This window comes from Dasypus novemcinctus, chromosome 6 (genome assembly GCF_030445035.2).
Source record: "Dasypus novemcinctus isolate mDasNov1 chromosome 6, mDasNov1.1.hap2, whole genome shotgun sequence".
In the NCBI taxonomy this organism is placed as follows: Eukaryota; Metazoa; Chordata; class Mammalia; order Cingulata; family Dasypodidae; genus Dasypus; species Dasypus novemcinctus.
In genome coordinates, this window is record NC_080678.1 from 92,560,207 (window position 1) to 92,584,292 (window position 24,086).

Consider the following 24,086-nt stretch of genomic DNA (forward strand, 5'->3'; position numbering starts at 1 on the left):
TAATAAAAGTAATCACTCAAATGCACAACAAGTATTTCAGTTCCATTCATCACAGCAATGTACTCTGTTCTACAGAAAATAATAGTACTACACACTGTGTGCCAAATTAAATGAAATTAGCTAAAATATTACACTTGTCATGGAAAGAGTGTGAAACTAAATTGGTTTTAATGAAATAAAATGACTAAGAGTAGAAAGGTGGCACATGTCCTCTAACCTGGTCCTTGAAATGATCCACATCAAGTTGCAAAAGGAGTTTTCCAGTCTTGTAGATCAGAACTTTACATGGTCTTAATCACAACCACAATCCTAGTGGGTGGTGTGGGAAGCATTGATGGGCACCCTCATTCGTAATTCCCCAGCACAACCCCAGCAAGTTGGTCTCAGAAAGCTCCAGCACTGATAGGAAAATTGTCCCCTGCCCTGTAATGGCATCGCCCCAGATGACATGCTATCTCCAGTACCCTGTACCCACCCCCTGAACACCTCACATAGAATCCACATACGGGAAGAGAGCTTTCAACAACCCCATTCTCACCCTGAATTCTCTCAAGTCTAAAAGCCCTTTGCTCCTTCCACCATTCCATATGAGTCTGAACCCTTTTCTGTCTCAGTCACCTTCCGCTGAATTTTTCCACCACCACCATTACCTTTTGTGCTATTATCAATCTGATTGTCATCCATTCTATATCATAACCCAATTTATTGACAAAAAGTAGAGCTGGATAAAGGCGCACAGCATGCACGTTAGGCTGTGGAACCTAGAAGACTGGGGTCTGAAAGCTACCTGCTCATGCTATGATGACTGAGGAAGAAGCCACATTGGGCAAAGGCAGGAAGTGACCTGGTCTGGAGCAAAGACAAGTTCCAGTTCTGGTGACCCACATGAGAGGTAGTACGGTACAGTGATCAAGCAAATGGACCAGCTACCCTGTGTTCTAGTCTTGATTTTACCAGTTTCCTCTTCTGTTTAACAAGGAAAGTAAGAGTACCTACCTCACTTAAAGAAGTTGCCTCATGGATCCTGGCCAGGAGTCCTATTAAAATAATACCCAACTTTTTAAAGATAATTTGTTCATGGAGGAAGTATCTAGCGTTCCAACAAAGTCTTCAGTACCTGGGTAGGCTTGCCTCTCAATAATTCATTTATTTATTCATTCAACAATTCTGTGTTGAGACCTGTAGCAGTTTAATATTATTGATGAATTCCAAAAAGAAATATTGGATTGTAAACTGACCTTCTCCTCTGGGCATATTAGATTATATTGAATTCATAGGTTTACTTGATTAAGTAATTATGTAAAGCTCTTGTGCCAGTAGGGCATTGAGTCCCTACCCTTTGGTGGATGGGGACTCACAGATAAAAGGCATGGCAAAGGACAGAGTTGAGGGTTTTTAATGTTGGAGTTTGATGCTGAAGTCTTAAACTGGAGCCCTAGGGAGAGAGACAGAGCCACTTGCCTGTTAGTCTATAGCTGACCTTGTGGAGGGAAAGCCTTATAGTCTACAGCTGACCTTGTGGAGAAAACAGAGGAGCTGAGCCCAGAGGAACCCAGGAAGCCTGAACCTTCACAGACATCGACAGCCATCTTGCTCCAACACATGAAACTAGACTTTTGTAAGGGAAGTAACTTATGCTTTACGGCCTGGTATCTGTAAGCTCCTACCCCAAATAAATACCCTTTATAAAAACCAACCAATTTCTGGTATTTTGCTTCAGCACCCCTTTGGCTAATATAAGACTTCTTAGGGACCAGCCATAGTCCTGGACAAAACATACCTGGCCTCATGGAGCTTATATTCTAGCAAGAGAAAGCAGCCAATAAACAACAGATAATAAGTAAATTATATAGGACATCAGAGGCGATGAATTGTAACAGAAAGAGTGAAGTGCAAGGGGAACTGGGGAGACAGGTTGCAATAGTAGAGAGGGTTCATGATAGGCTTCAAGGAGAAAATGGCAACTGAGCAAAGGCTTGAAGAAGACCAGCTGGGTATGGTGGTTTGAAGTTGTATGTGCCCCCAGTAAAGCCATATCCTTAAATCTAATCCACTTCTGTGGATATGAACCCATCAGAACCCATCCAATGAGGTTCCTTCAGTTAAGGTGCAACCCAGCCCAATCAGGATGGGTCTTAATCCAATTACTGGAATCCTTTCCAAGCAGAATGAAATTCAGACATAGGGAGAGAAAGCCAGAGGGAGCACCCAGATGCTGAACATCAATAGAATCCAGAAGATAAAAGAGAGACCAGGAGACACTGCCATGTGCATTGCCATGTGACAGGCTGAGGGCCAAGGATCCAGCAGCCAGCCTCAGAATGCCAGTCCTCAGGGAGAAAGCAATACCTTGAGGATGCCTTGATTTGGACTTTCTTTTAGCCTCAAAATTGTGAGTGATAAATTTCCATTGTTCAAGTCAACCCTTTGCATGGTATTTGCATGAGCAGCCCAGGAAACAAAAACACTGGGGGATGGTGTTCCAGGGAGAGATAACCGGCAAGATAAATGTACTCAAGGGGTTCATCCTTGATGTCCCAGAGGAATATTAGGAAGGCCATTGCGGACAGAATGGAATGAGAGATGGGAACCAGGGTGGGGGGTGGGGGAGGAGACTTGTGTATAAATAGAAGGATTTTAGCTTTTACTCTGAATGAGTGGGGAACTCATGGCAGGGTTTTGAGCACATGATCTCCCTGATATTTTAAAAGGATCCCTCCAATTGCTCTGTTGAAAGAAGATTATAATCAAATCAGGGTGAAAGCAAGGGATCTGTTTAAAAACCTTTTGCAATAATCCTTGGGAATGAGATGGCAGTGTCTTGAGCAGGGGACAGCAGAGGATGTAGTAAGTGGTTGGATTCCAAACACCTTTTGAAAGTGGAGAGAAGGCTGGATTTCCAACAGCTAGTGGGCTATTTGATCAGGTGCCATAGGCAGTGCCATTTTGAATAGAACACAGTACAGGAAATCATCCATTGGGCTGTGGAAAGTACTTTTGTTGCTGTCAGTGGTCTACTGAGGATGTTTCTATAGAGAACACAGGACTGCTGGACCACAGGCTGCAAGTTGAGGAGTTCAGAGAAGTCAGAGTACAGTATGACCCCCATTGATGCAGGAGGTCGGGAAGGATTTCCTTTAGACAGGGTTCAGACATTAGTAGATGTTCAAATTGTCACCAAAGGAGTTTGAAAAGTCCAGAGTATTCAGCTAAGGCCTGGGGCTAAAGTTGGTGCATGGAATGACACCCTCAGACAAAGGGAGGGATGCTAAAGCAAGAACGAGTCCTTGAGGCACAGTGACTGTAGCCAGTCTTGGGGTTAAGTGGTGATTGTGTCGCCAAGGCACGGAGTCTTCTGGTTAGAGGCGTGACTCGGGAATAGCAGAGTCCACCACCACAATCTCCCAGTGTTCTCAAGGACCACGGAGCATCAGCAGCCTCTGGGTCTTCCCACTCCTTATTTGAGTCTTCCATTGATTCCAAAACTATTGATATTTCTAGGCAAACATACAAGCTCACCCCCTGCTTATGAATGTATGCCAAGAAATATCTTAACAGTTTTGGAACCAATCAAAGACCCAAAGGACTAAACCAGCACTTGGCTTTGCGACCACACAGGGTCTGTTAAAACTACTCAGCTCTGCTGTTGTAGGGCTGCAACAGCTAGAAACAATAAACAAATGAGCGTGTGCTGCGTTCCAATAAAACTTTATTTACAAACAATGAGGTTTCAATTTCATATAACTTTCAAGTGTCAAGAAATTTTGTTTTCTTATCATTTTTTTCCAGCCATTTAAAAATCTAAAAACCATTCTTAGCTTGCTGGCCAAACGAGAACAGGCGGTGGGCTGGATTTGACCTGCCTGCCAGTTTGCCAATGCCTGGGCTCAATCACGTCTTGAAAGGGCCCTCGCCGCACACCAGGGAGGCTGACAGGTGTCAGTCAGGGGCCCCTGCACTCTGAGGCCCCAGGGGACATCACGAAGCAGGGCACGTTTGTGCTCCTGCCACGTCCACTCAGCCAAATGCACCAACAACAGGCGGGCGGCTAACTCAGAGATGCCCGCCCATTAGAAACAAGAGCCTCTTCTTCATGACACTTGACTGCCATCTGCTGGGAGATTGTCATAATAATGAACAGAGTGATAGCTCCGTGGTGAGTTTGAGTTGGGGTTAAGGATGTCTGCCTTCAGAAGAACCAATACCTGGGGTTGTATCCACTTTCCACACCAGGGAGCCAAGAGTGCCTACAACTGAAAGCAGGAAGATTGCATCCAGCATCCATGTGGAATCTAAGCCCCCTCTTGACATAGATGTTGAATGGGCACAACCAATCCAAGGTCCACAGATGGAGGAATAGAATATGGATTAGAGTGGATTTACTGATATTCTATTAATGAACTATCGTGATTAGTAATCAAAGAAAATGTGGCATGGGTGTGGAGAAAGTAGCCATGGTGGCTGCTGGGTGTGGGGAATGGGAGGAAGAGATGAGTTGTGGAGGCGTTTTCGGGACTTGGAGTTGTCCTGGGTGGTGCTGCAGGGACAGTTACCATACATTGTATGTCCTCCCATGGCCCACTGGATGGAACATGGGAGAGTGTGGGCTATGATGTGGACCATTTACCATGAGGTGCAGCGGTGCTCAGAGATGTATTCACCAAATGCAATGACTGTGTCATGATGATGGAGGAGAATGTTGCTATGGGGGAGTAGTGAGGTGAGGGGGATGGGGATACATGGGGACCTCATATTTTTTTAATGTAATATGTAAAAAATGAATTTAAAAAAAAGATGTCTGCCTTGCTAAACTTGGGCAGTGGCCTGAGGTTTGGGGAATTGAGAGGAAGAAGCAACTAACTCACAGAAGGAGTTGTCATTTCATGAAAATGCCAAAAATGTCTCTATTCTTCAACTTCCTAGAATTTGGGGGAAGGAGTGGAAGCAGAAGGGAAAAGGGAAGGGAGAAACCTCATACCCCAGTTCTAATCTAGTCTCTCCAGGACTGAACTGGCCTTTGCCTTAGATGGGAGGTGGTCTGCAAACTGGAACCTTCCTCAGGTAAGTGGGGGTCGCCCCAAAACACATCTCCAGACACTGGAGAGACCAGGAAGGGGAAGAGCTCGTCAGCAACTTCTGATTCCAGCACACTGCACACCCACTCTGTCCCAAACCCATGCAGCCTTGGGGCTCCACTAATATTGAAAGAACTCTGAGCTGCAAGCCAGGAGAACCAAACTTCACATGAACCTTATCCACGACACTGTGACCTCGGGCCAGCACCTGGCCTCTTCCTGCCTCAGATTCTCTGTCCCTTCAATGGAAGTAACACCACTCAACTCATGTATTCATAGAGGTTGTGTGACAGTACACACAAAGCATTGCAGTAAGAATAAGCAACTGTGTGGGTGAAAGGCTGCAATGAGAAGGAAGCTGAGAGGAGAGGGGTGTGTTCAATTAACAATGCTATGTGCAATGGGCAATCCATGAAACGTAACGAAAGCTGATGACATGACCTAGGGTTTAGGGACCTAGCAATGGATTTCCAGGTGTCAAAAGGAAAAGGGTCAGAGACTGAGACCAAGGGGTATTTGCAAAGTCTACGAGGTCCGCTGTCTCTAATTTAAAACCAAAACATTTGGTATTCACTCTAGAGACACAGGGAAGGAGGAAACAAGGGGTGAAGTGTTTCACCTGCTTCCAGTCTCTGGGATGTCTCCAGCACCCCTCAGCAGGGAGGGAACCAGGTCAAGAGTCCCCACAGCAAAGCAGGTGGGCCAGGAGAGGGCCCCAGATGCACCTCCAATGGAGCTCAGGCCCAGGACGCAGAAAGCTGCGTCCGGCCTGGGGCTGGGGGTGGGCATCGTGTGCAAACATCAGACCAGATCTGGTAATGCAAAACTGTCCCCAGGAAGAGCAGCGGACCCCAGTGTTATGACAGCTGCAAAGGGGAGGGCAGGCCCCGAAGATGCTGCTGGAGGACAATGGGTCTTTTGTGGGCCTCAGGCGGGTGCACATGGGAAGAAGTGCGGGGAGGCAGGTGGCCACATCGGCCCCTCCAGAGCCCCAGCACGGGAACGCTGCGTGGCAAGGGCTGGGTATTAAGTCTGCCGTGAATTGAAAGGCCCTCGAACTGCTCTAAAAACTCATTTTCATCTCTCATCCACAAGCCACGATGAAATGTCACTGTTGGGAAATGGACTTGGCGTCCATCTACCACATGGGAGGTCCGCAGTTCAAATCCCGGGCCTCCTTGGCCCTTGTGCAGCTGGCCCATGCACAGTGCTGATGCATGCAAGGAGTGCCGTGCCACTCAGGGGTGTCCCCCACGTAGGGGAGCCCCACGTGCAAGGAGTGCGTCCCGTGAGGAGAGCCGCCCAGAGCGAAAAAGTGCAGCCTGCCCAGGAATGGCGCTGCACACACGGAGAGCTGACACAACAAGATGACGCAGCAAAAAGAAACACAGATTTCAGTGCCACTGACAACAACAGAAGCGGACAAAGAAGACACAGCAAATAGACACAGAGAACAGACAACTGGGGGGAGGGAGAGAAATAAATAAATTTTTTTTTTTTTTTTATGTCACTGCTGAAGCTTCTCTCTGGGCCTGGGAAGTTGGGGAGACTGCCGGCTGAGGTCACAGAAGGACCTTCCCCAGAACTCCACCGTGGCCCAAATGAAGAGGGCAGGAGCCCGGGCTGGTCACTGAGCAGCTTTCTGCACTTTTCTGGGGTCTCAAGGGCAGGACTCCCAGTTCTCCCCTCTCCTTTTCGTGGCTCTGGGGTCCCCCCCACAGCCTCACTGCCCGCAGCCCCAGGCGCCAGGCCCCGTGGGCAGAGCCGCCCTGCTGGCTGCGACGGCCACTGTGCCTCTGTCCTCGGGGAGGGGCACTGCTCCCTGCACCGCTCGCCAAGCCGCGGGCACGAACCCCAGACCCCAACATCCCACCGCACACGGCCAGGTCCAGCCTGTAACTTTCCCTGGAGGTCTCTGAGGGCTAACGGAGAAGGCCTGGGAGACCCTGCCTCCTGCGCAGGACGCCGGCCCGCCCAGCGGCCCCCACCCACCCGCTCGCAGCCGCGGCCACACGCGGCCTCCCCTGCCGCGCTGGGCGCGATTCCTCCACGCGTTCAGAACTCAGGCACAAGGCGGTGTCGTCATCAGACCTGCTCAGAGCCCCCAGCACCTCCCGGGCCATTTCCTGCCCTCGGTTTCGCCGTTTCAGGGCAGGCTGACGATGAGGGAGAACCCCACCGCCATCGCAGAGGGTCAGGCCTGGGGGCTGGACCTAACGGCTCAAGGGCCTCTTTCTTCCCGGTTAGCGGTAAACTCGGTAGCTTCTTCGGGGAAAGGGAGTCACTGTGGGAAGGAAAGAGAGAAGGCACATTCTCAGCCTCTTGTTCCAGAAGGCACCTTGGGGGAGAGACAAAAGATCTGAAAGGTGATGAACTGGAAAGATGCAGGGCCTCAGTGGCGGTCATCCGCTATCCCACCACCCTCACTCACCACGCAGGGGCACGAGCAACACACAGAGTGTGTGCCTGGGTGTCTGTGTTCTTGTGTGTATCTGTGCGTCTAGGTGTCTCTGTGTCTTTGCGTGTCCGTGTGTCTGTCTCTGTGCTTGCTCCCATATTTGTCTGTCTGTGTACCTGTGGGTCTGTGTATCTATGTGTGCACACACCCTCCAAGCCAGGGAGGGAAAGGGAGATTTGGAGAGGAAGCGTGAGACTGGGTGCAGCCCGGAGGCCTTGCCCTCTGCCCTCCCTCCCTGGGCTGAGTGCTGGGGCCTGGGGGTAGGCGCACCTCGGAGTCTGCCTTGAAGTCTGAGGTCTGACTTAGGACAGGACTAGAGAAGCGCCCAGAAGATGCAGCAGGAGCGCTAGGGAGGAACCGTGGGTCATCAGCTTCAAGGGGAGAGACCCCCTCTAGAGGGCCCTCCACCCAGCCCCACCCAGAAGGCGTGGGAGGCTCCCCCCATGTCCCAAGAGAACCGGAAAGTTAGGAAGGAGGGAGGGAGGGAAAGGGAGGAAGACGGGGAGAAGGGTGGCCCAGGTAGGTCTGCTCAGAAACCCGGCGCTGGAACGCAGGGAAACACTGGGAGCCAACTTGGAGCGTCCCCGAGGCCACCACCCGCCGCTGCGTTCTGCCCCAGGGAGCCAAGTGGACAAGGACAGAGCAGCCTGCCCAGGTCTTCTGCCGGTGGTCTGGGGGCATGCCCCATACGTGGGAGCAGGCTTCAGCAGGAGACACCAAGGCCTTAGAAGGGTGCCCCCCCCCCAGTGGGTCCAGGGGTGCAGCTCTTTCACGCCCTGGGCTCCCTCTCCTTAAAACCAACCCAGGAGGGGAAACAAGGGCCTTTCAAACCTGCAATGACTGAGCAGTCACCAAGTCAGCACAGTCAACCAAGAAGTGAGTGGTTCGACTTTAGCCGACAGAAAGGAGAAAGAAACTAGGCTAGAATTAGGGAAAACAACGAGAATCACATTTCTTCCATTCCCAAGTCAGTCTAACTGGGAAATACGGACCCTCCGCGAAGGCGCGTCCCGCCCTCCGGGGAAGGCTGTGGAAGCCACTCCCTGAGCCGTCCAGAGACGGCAGGTGCCCAAAGGATCTGCTCGCCAGGACCTGACTCTCACCAGATCCAGGGATCACAGGGGGCCACGGGTGTTGAAAACGCAAAGTCCCCTCAGATCCATTGGATTCTGATATATGCTGCTCAAGGTAGAATGATTTGGTTTGGAGTGAAAGTCAAACAAATATCAGACTGTGAAACAAAGATGGGGCTCTCCCAGCTTTTCAGACTTGTCAGGTGTGAATCCCAGCTACCGGGGCAGTCACGTGTGCCCATGCTGCCCCCTGCTGGAAGCTCCTAGCTTCACAGTTTCAGGCCGCACTGGGCTTCCAGCTAAATGGCCATCTAAAAGCATTGTTCTTTTTTTTTTCTAGCAAAGTATTATTTTAAAATCTTTAATATTTTTTTGAAAATGAAATTTTTATTCTTTTTTTAAAGAATACATGATCACACAAGTGTTACATTAAGAAATGTAAGAAGTTTCCATACACCTGACTCCCCGCCCCCTTCCTCATGCAGTGCAGCAGTGCTCCAAAATGTATCCATCAAATGCAATGGATGTGCCACACTGGCAAAAGCATCGTTCTTAATTCTTGGAAATAAATACGTGCGAGGGCCGACTTGAGCCTAGCAAGTTGCCCTCGGAGGCCAGATCCACTGAGGGCCACACCTGAGCCAAGAGATGGCTGACATAGGTGGCATTTGTCTCCCTGTGGGGACACAGGGTCTATGGCCACCCAGTCCCCAGCTCTGCTAAGAAGACTTCCATGGCAGGGGAAGGGGGTCCAAAGCGGGAAGTCCTGGGGAGCAGCTTGGGGAGGGTGGCCTGAACATCTAACTGGGCAGAAGTACCCCGAGGCACTTCCCGAGGAGCAGGAGGGCAGCCCAGGCCACAGAACAAAAAGCAGAGCAGCGTATTGTTTTCATAATTGGCAAAAAAAACAAAAGCATCTTTAAAAACCCACGCACATCCTAAACGTCCAACAATATGGCAATGGTTAAGCGAAATATAATATGTATGTAGAAAAAATGGTATTTACTCATCTAAAGTGATGTTTTAGTGTGTTAAAATTTTGGAAATTATGTTATAGTAATATCCATTTACATGAGGAGACAATTTTTTTTATTTAATAATATGACCACATTTATGTCTTTAAAGTGCACCCACCAAAAGTAAAAATGTTAATGTTGACTTTTTCTGTTTGTTAGTATTAGCAATAACTTTTTACCTCTTTCTATGTTTATACATTTTATATTCTCACTATAACAACTTGTATTGTTCCTTGAATCCTAAAGACATTTATTAAAAGAAAGAAATAAAGAGAAGAAAAGAAAGGGAGGGGGGAGGGAGGGAAGGAGCTCTTGAAAGGTCCTAAACTACTTTAAGGGATGGGAAATTAAAGAAAACCACTAATCCCCAACAGGTTGCAAGATTTTCTCTAGGTTCTTGACTAAGCAACCAGAAATGAATTTCAAGAGCAAACCAGATTAGTTAGGCCAGTAATTTATTAAGGAATGGAGAGAAGAGAAATTGGAGAAAATACCAGATTAAGGGTCCCAGGTAGAGAGGAAGGGGCTTAATAGTGATCAAGAGGCTGATTTACAGTCTACTATTCCCTATTACAGATTACAAATGTTCAGGTTTTACTTGCATGCTGTTCCAGGCAGGAGGGAAGAAGGCAAGAGCAGGGGAAGAAGGCAAGAACTGGGACAGTTTGATTTCCCACTTGCTTTTTAAACCATCAATTATTCTGCCCCTTTGCTTATGTCAGAGGAGGAGTCCCAGTTGTTTGCTGTCCTGATTGGTTATCCCACCCATCAATCCCGAGGGAGGGCCCAATGATAAAGCCCTGGAGAATATTTGGGGCTCCTCTGTCTTCCAGAGGAAATCTCATTCTGCATGGGCATTCTCACAAGGGTCTTGCAGAGCTATCTTGTAGGGTGTAGTGGCCACATGTTCAAGCTGGTGGTTTTTCTGCCAGGTTCCAGATCCGTCTCTTTATTCCCTAACTAGCATGCCTCAACGCCCCCCTCAGAGAGTTTACACCATTATTCTTAAAGGGGTGCTGAAGTACCACGGTCATTCTTCTGTGATTACTTCCTGCTGGTTAGAAGCAGGAGGCCCTACCTGACAAGGTAAACCCTACGGCGGGTTGGAGGAAGATGAATTTGGCAACCTGGGTGACGCTGGAGGAAGCCCCCACATGGAAATATTATTGTCATAGACTTCCATAAAGGCAAAAATTTTGCTGTGTTTAGTCATATTGTCACTTTTATGTATATTTTACATGAAGTCCATACTGTTTTAGGATAACACCTGTAAAATCAAAATCGGGCTGTTTTCCTCCTTAATAAAAGGTAGAAACAAACAGGGGTACAGTTCCCCCAGGCAAAGCCGACAACTTCCCCGTGGACGCATAGAGTCGAGCATGGACTATGATACCACACCCAGCAGCCCTCTAAGGAGAGGGGGCTTTGCTCCCCACCCACCCCCATCAAGCTCGGCATCCTCCCAGTTTAACTCTCTGCTGTCTACTGAGTCCACTGCCTCCTCTTCATCATTTCACCCATGTGGGGGGACTTCTCTCTGGACCTCCACGATAGGCTCCCAAATGTGGATCTGCCTAAAATCTACTACTCATTACGCATCTTAGGCACCCAATGAACACTAAATGTGGGAGTTCCTTTGATCGGTGTCCTATTAACAGACAGTAATACTTTGCAGTCCTTGCATGCCTGGACCAAATCCCGTTTGTTCACACTTTATTTTCACATTTTGGTATATTTGGTTTATGTTAAGTTTTTTTTCCTCCTATATTGGTATAATATTGTTCATCTGCCTGTTTCAGGTTTTGGCATAATGGCTTTGCTAGCTTCACTAAATGAATGAGGAAGATATTTATCTGTCTGCATGTATGACTGTTTTAGAAAACGTAAATGGGATTTGAAGTATCTATTCTTTAAAACCATGAAATAACCTACCTAGATACTTGCAGTCCTTTTGTTCTGTTTCCCTAAACATGTCAGCTCTCTTTCTGGCCAATTCTGGTCTTTGAGGAAGGGGGATTGTGTGATGAGCTCTGGCCAGTGAGTGGTGAGCACAAGTGATTATGCCAATGATTTTCCTAGTGGCTTCATTTTTATAGCTCATGGAATGTATTATATTTTATCCATGGAATATATTTTATATTCCTATATTTTATATTCCATGGAATATATTATATTTTATATTCCATGGAATACACTTTATAGTCCATGGACTTTTCTGGGTCAGACATACTTCGGCACTTCTCAACTAAGTTTTACCAACCATCTGCCAGAGCATCTTTCTCATATTCAGGAAACCACGTTGTTTTTTTTCCTGGAAAACTATACCAACTTACAGATTCATGCTATAAATTCCACATCTTTTTCTTATTCCACCAGAACCCTGGGATCCCCATTTTGATGTTCACTCCAATGAGAGTGGGCCAGCCAGAATGCCCTTGATCCCTTCTGAGCTCTAGCGTTTAAGCCTCAGGCCGGCTTGTTCTCCTGGGTCTGTCACCCAAATAAACAGCCTCCTCCTCATCTAGGGCTTCCAGGGAAGAGGCAGGGAGGGAAGGGAGAGAAAAAGAAATTTTTGAAACAATTATGCCCCCTGGTGGTCATGGGTAAAAACAAAGACCCCAAAAGAGATATAATTTCCTGAAATCATTTGAGTTATAATTATTATATTTGCTTATAATTTTATTAAAAAATACATATAGACCATATCTTTTCTTATTATAATATGGTTCATACCTATTGATCTTTTTTCTTGGTCAAATTTTTGTCTTTAGTGAGGTTTATAATTTTCAGTTTGTGTTTTCTAATTTAATTCCCCTTTTATTAATATTATTTTCTGTCTTATACTTTGAATCACCTCTTGCAAGATTCCTGTTGAAACATAAATTACTAGTTTCATTATGTTTTGATAAAAGGTTTATTGCCTGTAACATTATTTTTACAGTATTTTTTCTTCATATCCTAATGAAATAAAATAATATGCAAGCCCCCCAGACATGTGAGTGACCCCTGCCAAGAGTAGCAGAAATATTAATAATAATATGTGAATATTTCAGACACTGGAAAGGTTCTAAAGCTCAGGCACTATCTATTAATTCTATTTTATTGTTTTATAATGTATATCTACCTCCTTTGGCCAGCTTGATGTCATATAAACTAATAATGATGAATTGGAGCATCTCAATAACGTATTTTGTCAAATTTTCCTCCATTCCAGATGTTTTGTCTTTATTCCAAAATTTTTTTAAAAACATAATTTTAGAACATTGTATTTAATATTGATAATTATTTTTGCTAAATACTGCTTAAATGTGTTTTGTCGATTTCTGCAGACTAAGCAATATATTTAATATTAATATTGGTATCAGTGTTTCCATTCATATTTGATTGATGAAGCCTTCTGGGTTGTTTCATCTCAAGGGCATCTGCTAAAGTCCAATGTGTGTCTCAGCAAGTCAACCTGGTGAGTTGGAAGGAGCAAGGCTTTTGGAATCAGAACTAGGGAAAATCCCAAACTGACCACTTATGGGACCCCAGATAAGCTATAATCTCTCTAAGCTATGGAGAGAATGGCAATGTCTAGGACATAGGATTTTTATGAGGGTTAAATGATATACAACATATATAAATGTCTGTCTACATACACACAAGTGTTTCAATGAGTGTAATTGGTCCTTAGTGTATGTTGCCTGTTCACTCTGAGGAGCTTTTGTTTCCACTACAGTTTAGTATTTGTTGGGTACCTAAGGAGCACAATGAATTGTAAATTTTAAACAAATCAATATAAGAACCTAACTGTGGAGGTCCAGAAAAAAGTTCACACACACAGAGCAGAATGGTGGAGAGTAGGCAGCAGACTTAATAAGTAGTTAAGGGTAAAACTGGGAGAACACAGAGCTTGATGGAGGGTGGGTTGTGGAGCAAAACCTCTTCACCATCAGTGGAACAGAGTATGAATAAGTGCAGTCCAAGCTTCACAAATTCCTCATCTAATTTGTTCTTTTTGTCTGGGTGAAGCATACACCCATTTGCTCCTATCTCCTACAAAGGTTAAGCAATAAAACAGTTGTTATTGCTTTTTTTTTTTTTTTAAAGATTTATTTATTTATTTAATTTCCCCCCCTCCCCTGGTTGTCTGTTCTTGGTGTCTATTTGCTGCGTCTTGTTTCTTTGTCCGCTTCTGTTGTCGTCAGCGGCACGGGAAGTGTTGGCGGCGCCATTCCTGGGCAGGCTGCTCTTTCTTTTCACGCTGGGCGGCTTTCCTCACGGGCGCACTCCTTGCGCATGGGGCTCCCCCACGCGGGGGACACCCTTGCGTGCCACGGCACTCCTTGCGCGCATCAGCACTGCGCATGGCCAGCTCCACACTGGTCAAGGAGGCCCGGGGTTTGAACCGCGGACCTCCCATATGGTAGACGGACGCCCTAACCACTGGGCCAAAGTCCGTTTCCCTGTTATTGCTTTTTGATTCTACAGTTTTGATTGAGTCTACAGTTGTTATTCTAAAACAGTGTATGCCTCATTTAAAATATATCTAAAAGTGACAACATGATTTTAAAAGTCAAACCTTATTTGCCCTTTATGGAAGTCTAAGACTTTAATAATTTTTGTCTTCCATCAGTCAACTTCCCCACCCCTCATTCTTCATTATATAATCTGTGATCTGAAATTCTGCTTTACAATATTATTATCTTTTCTATCAGTGTGTGCGGGATGGGTGGTGTTGCATCTGTTTCTCTTGGTCCATCAGATTTAGTACTTGATTCCTTCAAGTAGTTTCATGCGCCACCAAAAGCTTTTTAACTACCAATAAGACTGAAGGGTCTAAGTGTTACCTACTTCATATGGTGTCTTGGTTTGGTGTATAAGTGAGGGTTCTCCAGAGAAGCCGAAGCAATAGGTATATGTATATTAAGAGATTTATTTTGAAAAACTGGCTCACACGGTTGTGAGGGTTGACAAGTCCAAAATCTATAGGGCGGGCCAACAGACTGAAAATTCAGGTAAAAGTTGGTGCTATAGTCTTGAGTCTGAAGTCCATAGTGACCCAAACCTTCATTCCTGAATTGTTCTGGACCATTGGTTGTCCTGCCTGAATTGGATTGTTGTAGTTTTGCATTGACTTCATTTACAGGCCATGGTAGTTCTACAAAACACTGTAAGGGATTTCCTGTATTCCAGACCTACTCTTACTTCCATCGTATAGTAAGTCTTATTTTCCTTTGATAAACAGGACCAACCACCCCAGCTCCTTTCTTTGCCTACTGATTCAGAGGCATGAGGAGCTCAGTGTCCAGGTGGCAGTCTTAACTTCAATTCAATGGAATCATTGTTGTGTCTTCTCTAGACAAGTAGAGGATAAGGTCACAGGGATAGGAAGTAAAACTTTTTCTAATGGGTCACTAGGGGTAATAGTGATTGGTGCCACTCCTAATTCCACCCCTTGATTCTTGAACCCCTGAATCCTGCTATGGGATAAATAGAACCATAGAGGGGATTTAGAGTATACACAGACTCTTGGAGAACACTGTTCCAGTCTTGCAAGGTATTGCCACCCAGTTAGCACCATAATTAAGTCTTCAAAAGGCCTTTCCACAGTTTTATCAGGTAAGCTGCTTCAAAATGATAGGGAACATGGTAAAAACCAGTGAATCCCATAAACATGAGTCCATTGCCATACTTCAAGTGCTGTGAAGTGAATTCCTTGTTCAGAAACAATGCTGTGTGGATAAGGCATTCTGTATGTTCATGGATGATAGTTTTGGCAGAAGCACTGCATGCAGGGAAGACAAATCAGAGTGTCTATTCCAGTACAAAATGCTGTCCCGTCTATGATGGAAGTGGTCCGATGTCAACAACCTGCTGGCTTATCATCCAAGGGATGGTACCAAATTGACAGCAGACAGTCTGCTGGCAGATTGGGCACTCAGCAGTGATTGTAGCCAGGTCAGCCTTGATTTGTAAGGCAGGCTGACAGGCTGGCAGTTCAGGCAAGAGTTGATGTGCAGTCATGAGTCCGAAATCCAGAGGAGGCCAGCAGGTGGGCAATTCAGACAAGAGTTGATGTGTAGTCTTGAGACAGAATTTCTTCTTCCCTGGGAAACTTCAGGGTTTTTTACTCTTAAGGCCCTCGATTGATTAGGTGAGTACCAACAAGAGCAACAAGAGGTCAAGAGCAATCTCCTTTACTAAAAATGAACTGATTATAGATGTTTATTACATCTTCCAAATCCCTTTACAGCAACATCTAGACTAGTGTTTAACCAAACAACTGGATGCCATAACCTAGTCAAACTGACACATAGATTAACCATCTCAGTTGGATTCCCCAGAAAGCAAAAAGCAGGCCCTGAGACAAAAATTTGGGTGCAAGCATTTTGGGAGTCACAGTTAGGTAGTGGGAAAATGAACCAGAGAAGGGTGTATGAAAGAGTGGATCACCACCATGGGCAAATGGGGCACAACCCTACTAGGTACCTCGGAGAGACTGAAAAACACACTTCAAAACTGCCCATGGAGAAGGGGGTAAACTTGACTATTTCTCCCTTAACTTCTATCCCTCACTGGTTGAAGGTGGCTTCTGAGGGCATTAAATCCCCAACACTGAAGGCTGACACACTCAGAAGAGCAAGCAAACGATGGTCAAAGAAAGGACTCAGGTAAGAAATTCAGGTGCTTGAGGTAGGAAGCCCTCGACATATTGGCAAACTGTCCATGAAGCTTACGGTAAGTTCAGGGGCTGGTCAGGAGGTTACAAAAGAGATGTCAATAGCACCTGCTATATATATTTTATAAAGTTTCACAAGGAGCATCAGGGGCTCTGCCAGCTGAATACATTTGAGATCACCACATCATAGTGCTACTGCAAAGCCATCTTTGACGCCTATGCCATGAAAACAACTTCTCATGAAGCCCGTCAGGTATTTGAACAAGGATAGGGTCCAAATTTGGATATTGACTTCTTCTTTAAAGCAAATTATGATCAAAGGAGTGCAGAAAAATATTGCCTCTGCTGTTATTAGTAAACATTTTTAACAAAATATTTTCAAATTAAATCATTTTAAAGTTTTATCACTGTAAGCATTTCTGAAAATTTTATTCAGAAAATTCTAGGAAAATTCTTTCAGGCAGCTTGTCTTAAAAGTCAAAAACAGCTTGTTTCAATTCCTAGCACACAAAAAAATTTTATATATATATATACATACATATATATGTATTTTTTTAAAGCAATCTAGTTACTGAACTGGCAAGTTCTGAATCAAATCCTTGAAATGTTGTAAATAATATTTTACTGACATTTGAAGTACTAACAGACTCTAGTACTTTTTAATCATTGGAACTTTTAAATAGTTGGAAGGATTTTGAAAATATAAAGGATAAACACATGGAAAGCAATATATTCACATATGCACATTGACATATCTGTCATATATTTAAACTTTTAAAATGAAACAGAATTTTCCAAAATGTCATGGCATAAACCATTTTCACAGTTAAAAGTCCACTTTCTTATAGCTCTGAGAACAATGGTCTTTGATAATGTAAAGCATCAATTTGTCATTTACTCTATAACTTCTCTCTTTTAAAGTGAATGTCAGAACTTTTTAGAAACTTTTTTTAGAAACTTCATAACCATCCAGGCAAGTTCAAGGGTCTGAAAAATACTCTGCCCTTGAAGGTACCTGGTTCCCATAATGAAAAAGATGTTCTCAAGGTCACAGCAGTCTTTTCATATCTGAACATTTGGAAAGATATGCCTGTTGCCATACTATGCATAACCCCACCCACCTGCCCACCTAAATAATAGAAATGGTATAAATGTGTTTAGCACTAAGGTGGAGGTTTCTAAAAGAAAACAAGTCTCTAAAGCTGTCTATTGGTCTTGAAGACCTTAGATTTTGGCAAAACATTTTTTAAAGCTCTGGATTCTAGACAGATACATGTGTGACCCACCAATATAGGATTCCAAAAGCCATGATGTGGCTCCTTCAAGATAGTGGTACTAGTCTGGGTTTCATCTTCATTGCAATTAGAACTCAGGTGCTTGTTATAAACTCTCAATACAAATGAGGCAACCTCAGGTCTGAAATTGGTCATTCCTGTTTTGTGTTCTTATAAATAAAACAAGTTGGAACATAAAGAAGGAAACTTTAGTTGAAATGCATTTGCTAAATATAAAAAGACATTTAACTAGTAACAATCTCTTGTTTGCTTGGGAGTAGAATGATTGTTATCTTCAGGTGCTAAGACTCCTGAGTTTCCTATTCAACCTTTCTTTTCTCTCTTTATTTTTTTTAAATGTTACATTCAAAAAATGTCCCCATATACCCCCCACCCCCCTCACCCCACTCCTGCCACACCAACAACCTCTTTCGTCACCATGGCACATTCACTGCAACGGTGAATACATTTTGGAGCACTGCCACACCACATGGATAATGGTTTACACCATAGTCTACACTCTCCCCCAGTCTACCCAGTGGGCCATGGCAGGACATACAATGTCCAGCATCTGTCCCTGCAGTACCACCCAGAACAACTCCAAGTCCTGAAAATGCCCTGACATCTACCATGGCCACTTTCTCCACATCAATTTCTTCCATTACTAATCACAATAGTTCCATAGAACAATAACAATAAGTCCGCTCTAATCCATACTCTATTCCTCCATCCTGTGGACTCTGGGACAGTTATGTCCACTCCACCTTTATATCAGGAGGGGGCTTAGATTACACATGGATGATAGAAGCAATTCTCCTGCTTGCAGTTGTAGGCACTCTTGGCTCCCTGGTGTAGTGATTGACCTTCTCACCTCCCTGTTAGCTGGCCAGGGTAAGTCCAATTAACCAGAGGGTAGCAGGTTCTACGGTCATGGCAGATGGCTCTGGAGTTCAGAGCCATGTCAGTTGGCCCTACTTGGGAGTTTGTGTCCCTGAGTGTGATGGAGTTGGACTCAGATGACCTTTCTACACATGCCTCTTCTGTCACTTTTACTGGACCTGTGGTTGGCGCTGGGGTTAGTGAATACTCAGGAGACCAGAATCACTGGACTGCCCATTTGACATCCAGGCCCTGAGCCTCAGCAGACTTGCAACTCCTATTCAACTTTTAAAGTCATTAAGTCAAATGTATGCTTATTACAATTGTCCAATTTATATATCAGGAAATGTTTGACTATTCTGAAATATAGTTGAAGCCTTTAAAACTTAGCAACTACATTTTTTATTTTTAAATAAATATAATTACTCATTGTTTTACATTAATATAGCAAATGAGTATAAATCTAATGCTGAGTTTTGCTTGGGAAAGAAAATTAATAAGAAGGAAAAAGGAAGGGAGAGGCAAACCATTTGGATATCCCTACATTTATCTTGCATTTTAACATCATCACTACCAACAGATTTTATTTTCTTCTTTAAAATAGTCTTTCACATGAGGAAATGTCTTAGATGGATGAGATAAAGGAAGTATACCAACTGTATGCAATGTGGGACCTGAGTTGGATCCCTAAAGAGCAGATGGACATTAGAGGGGAAACTGGTGAAATTGAATTGAAACCTTTCAAGTACTGGTTAAAGGTCAGTACTTGACTATTGTGCACTGTACCAATGTTAACTTCCTGGTTTTGATTTCTGTAATATAAAACTGCGAAATGTTAGTATCAGGAGAAGCTGGGTAAAGGATACCATGTAAACTCTCTGTTTTGTTTTTTCAACTTTTCTGTAAATCTAAAATTATTTCAAAATTAAAAATTAAAAGAAAAAAAGTTTAAATGGCCTTTCTCTGCACGTTCAAGTTTCTCCAAGACAATCCTTTTCATCTTTTTGGAGGTCAACCAACTCTTGGATGAAAATTATGTGTTCTCCCTACCCTAAAAAGCCTTCTAGCCCACTTCCACCATTCCACGTGTTCACAGACCCACATGAAGTCCATCCATGGGTCCAAGGGCAGCCTCCAGGAACACAAGTGTGGGAAGAACTAACATCCAATTCATGATCTGAGCAGGAACATCTCCTAACTCCCACCTTCAGTTCTACATGTCTTCTGGCTGTGTGAGACCAGCAGAAATACACAAGAGACCAGCAGAAATACAGGATTTTCTGCTCCCCCTTGCCATTCTCCAGAAGATTCACTGGGCAAGGACAATACTCACCCCCACTACAACCAGGCCAAACAGCACAACAAATGTATCCTAAAGAATCCTAAAGACAGCCCCAATAAGTGACTCCAAACAGCATCATCAGCCCAGAAAGCAAGAGAGAAATGCAAATATCTACCAAGTGTGGGTCATCAGTCCCCACCCACAAACTTTCCCTCCCACCTTCTGGGATATAAGCAACCCCCTCAAGAGACTGAAGAAGGACACAGCTAGTTAAATGATAGAAATAAATGACAAGGATAAATATCTGTCTGAAGCCTGCTTGCTTAAGGATGAGTGAGTTCAATTTGAACAGTTGAGGGAGTTATATGGGGACAAACACAAGTCATATTGGCTCAAAGAAAGGGATAGAGGAAACTGCAGAGAAGAATGGCTTGTCCAAGGAGAAGCCAGGATGACTTCCAGGCCTGAGAAAGAGCTGGCAAGTCAAGAGATACATGGGTAGTCCTAGTGCAGGGCAAAACAACCTTTTCAAAGAATTGCATTGTGCTTCTTCCTTTCTCTTTCAGAGAATTGCACTCTTTCTTTTGGTGGGTCCATCTATTCAAGTCTGGCCACTGAACATGGAGAGGACTTGAGAAAGCCAACTTCAACTGCTTTTCAAGCACTGACCTCCAGGATGGACAAAGTGGAATGATATGGAAAGGATGGGAAGACTGGTTAGCTCAGGGAATGTAGTACTCTCAGGGAGAGCAGTATTCAATGGACAGCTGCGAATGAGGTAAAGAGAGACCTGAGACATGATGGAAATTGCTCTGATAAACTCTTACGGGGGGTAGACCCACATTCTACCACCTAGACCCAAACACTTTGTTCTGTCCTGTAGCAGAAAGCAAGGGACTTGAAGTTTGGAAGTTTCTGGGGCAGTGACTCAATAAATTCTCTTCAGAAACCTGTTTGCTATATCTCTCATTCCCCTTTTGAGATACAATTTTCTGATATTTTTTCCAAATATAAAAGTATATTTATATTCGTTTAGGACTTTTTATACATAGTGCCAAATATCTAAACAGGATGATTGTTTCCAATTTACACATAAATGAAAATGCCCATTTCCCTAGTCTCTTTAGCAATCTTTACCACTCAATAGTTAGGAAATATTTTTTCTATGTTTCAATTGACTTTTCCTTTTAATTTATGGAGAATCTGAGCACTTTTCTTATGTTTTATTTTATTGTTTCTTTTGTGTTGCTTGTCCTTTGCCAAACTTCTATTGAAATGTTCTTTTTAATTGATTTGCATGATATCTTTAAAGGTGAAGGTTATTAATATTTTCCCAGTTTGTCATCTGCTTCATTTAGTGATGTTTAACCATACAAAAATGCTGGATTTTAATACAGTCTAACCTATCAATCTTTTTCTTTATTTCTGCCTTTGTTACCATGGTTAGGAAAACCTTACCAATGCCAAGATTATAAAACTATTAATCCATATGTTTTCTACTAGGCCTTTTATGGATCTATGTTTCATATTTTTCATTTACTCCATCTGGAGTTTATCCTGGCAGAGGGAGTTAGGTAAACATCTAACTTTATTTTTTTTCCCCAGTGATTGGCCTTTTGCATAACATCATTTACGGAATTATCTGCCCTTTACCTAATATGCTCTGAAATGCCTGCAGAGGGAAGAATTTCCCTTATCCCCAGGGAGAGATGCAAGGGGTGGTTGAGGACTGTGTCCCATTTCAGATCTTGGCAAAGATGGTAGGATCTCTCAGGAAGAGCTGGATCTCTTAGGTACTCAACCCCAATCTCAAATGCTTTCTCCCCTATTTTCCTTTCAACTTCTCCATCTTCCTAAGTCTTTAAGTGAATTAATGCAAATTTAGGTGAGGAAGGTGACTACAGTCCCACTTCACAGACATCTATCCCTAAACAAGGCTTTGCCATCTACTTCCACCGTGAGATCTGAAAAGTGTCCTCACTTCAATGGCTAGGAATGATCTCAAAAAACTTTATGGGGGAAACAGACTTGGCCCAGTGGTTAGGGCGTCTGTCTACCATATGGGAGGTCCGCGGTTCAAAACCCGGGCCTCCTTGACCCGTGTGCAGCTGGCGCCCGTGCAGTGCTGATTCGCGCAAGGACTGCTGTGCCATGCAGGGATGTCCCTGCGTAGGGGAGCCCCACGCGCAAGGAGTGCACCCCATAAGGAGAGCCGCCCAGTGCAAAAGAAAGTGCAGCCTGTCCAAGAATGGTGCCACACACACGGAGAGCTGACACAACAAGATGACACAACAAAAAGAAAGATTCCCGTGCCACTGACAACAACAGAAGCAGACAAAGAACACACAGCAAACAGACAACTGGGGCGGGGGGTGGGGGAGGGAAGGGGAGAGAAATAAATAAATAAATAAATCTTAAGGGGAAAAAAAACCTATATGGCCCAGAATATCTCAGCACTGGAATGATCCCAAGACCAAGCACTGACACAGAACCTTGGGAGAAAACCGGAGAGAGACCCTTGTACAGTAGCACATTGATCAGACACGATGACTGGGCCTTTGCTGTGTGTTGCCTGGGCTTTTAAAAAAAGTGGATGCTTTACAAAGAAAGAGAAAGGCGGTGATGCCCATTGCCTGTGCCCCACCCCTTTCTCTGACTCTGGAAGTAATGTCAGGGAAGAGCCACCAAACAGCTCGCTGCAATCATGCTACACTCACCTTTCGGGGGAGGGAGCTTCAGGGCAGTTTCCCACACTTCGGGGACTTCTCTGTGCAGTCACTGCTGGCTAAGTTTTGAGGCAGGTGCTGACTTCTCCACTATACTGTCAACGGCATGAGGGCAGGGACTTTTTATTTTTCATATTTTTGTTCCCAACACCCAACACAGTACTGATCCTTAAAAAGGGCTCAACACATTTATCGAATGAAATTCAGTAATAATATATTAGTAGTTTTCACTGAACCTGTGATTGGCGCTGGGTTTTGTATATGCTCAGGAGACTTCAATCTCTGGACCATTCATGTGCCAGCTGGGCCCTGAGCCTCAGGAGAGTTGCAACACCTACTCTCCAGATTGTTGGACTTACCCAGGTCAGCTGACAGGGAGGTGAGAATGGTCAACCACCACATCAGGGAACCAAGAGTGTCTACAACTGCAAGCAGGAGAATCCGATCCATCAGTCATGTGGGATCTAAGCCCCTTCTCGATTTAGATGTGGAGTGGACATCACCATCCCAGGGTCCACAGGATGGAGGAATCAAATATGGATTAGAGTGGACTTACTGGTATTCTACTATAGAACTGTTGTGACTCTAGCAATGGAAGAAATTTGTCACTGATGTGGAGACAGTAGCCACTGGAGATGCTGAGGGCAAGGAAAGGGAGGAAGAAGTGTGATACAGGGCATTTTTGGGACTTGGAGTTGTCCTGAATGATATTGCAGGGACAGATGCAGGACACTGTATATCCTGCCATAACCCACTGGATGGACAGGGGGAGACTATGAATTACAATGTGAACTACGGTCCATGCGGTATGGCAGTGCTCTAGGATGTATTTGCCAAATGCAATGAATGTGCCTTACTGATGAAAGGGAATGCTGATGTGGGAGAAGCAGGGGTGGGGTGGGGAGTGGGGTATTTAGGAACCTCTCGTTTTTTTACTGTAACATTTTGTGTGATCTATTTATCTGTAAAAAAAACAAAAACAAAAAAAACATAAAAATATATATAAGCAGTAATAATAACTAACTTTTAGGAATCAACTTATTACTTAGATGACACTTTCTGCATACTATGTGAAATTAAATTTGTTTTGCTTTGTTTAACAGATGTGTGGCTTTAGGTAGAGGACAAGGATGTAGAAAGAGAAAATATTCATTATGAAGTCCTTCATTCAATAAGTTAGGTAAATCTACCAAGTATAAGTTCCAGAAGCTGTCTCCTGAGTACACTGGGCAGGGGAGCTCAATGAGGGAAAATAAAGAAAGCAGTTGGGAAAGGAGAGGAATCCTCAGCTTTCAGGAACTTGGACCCCAGTCCTCCTTGCTCAAACTCCCTGTTGGAGAAGCCCAGGTCTTATAAAAGCATATCTGAAGGAAGCTTAAGGCATTTCAGGGGGCACAGACATAGCTCAGTGATTGGTCCAGGGTTCAATCTCCAGTACCTCTTATAAAAATTTTTTAAAAACTGTATTTTTAGGAGCCTTTTATCTCACGGATGCTCAAAAGCAAACTTTCCCCTTCCCAGGATCACACAGTAAGGCCACGACCTTGACTGCCTGGGTTCACCTCTCTGTACAGGAAAATCTCATGAAAAAGTTCTCTTGTCCCATGTGCAGAGTGATCGTCATGGCTTACAATTTCTC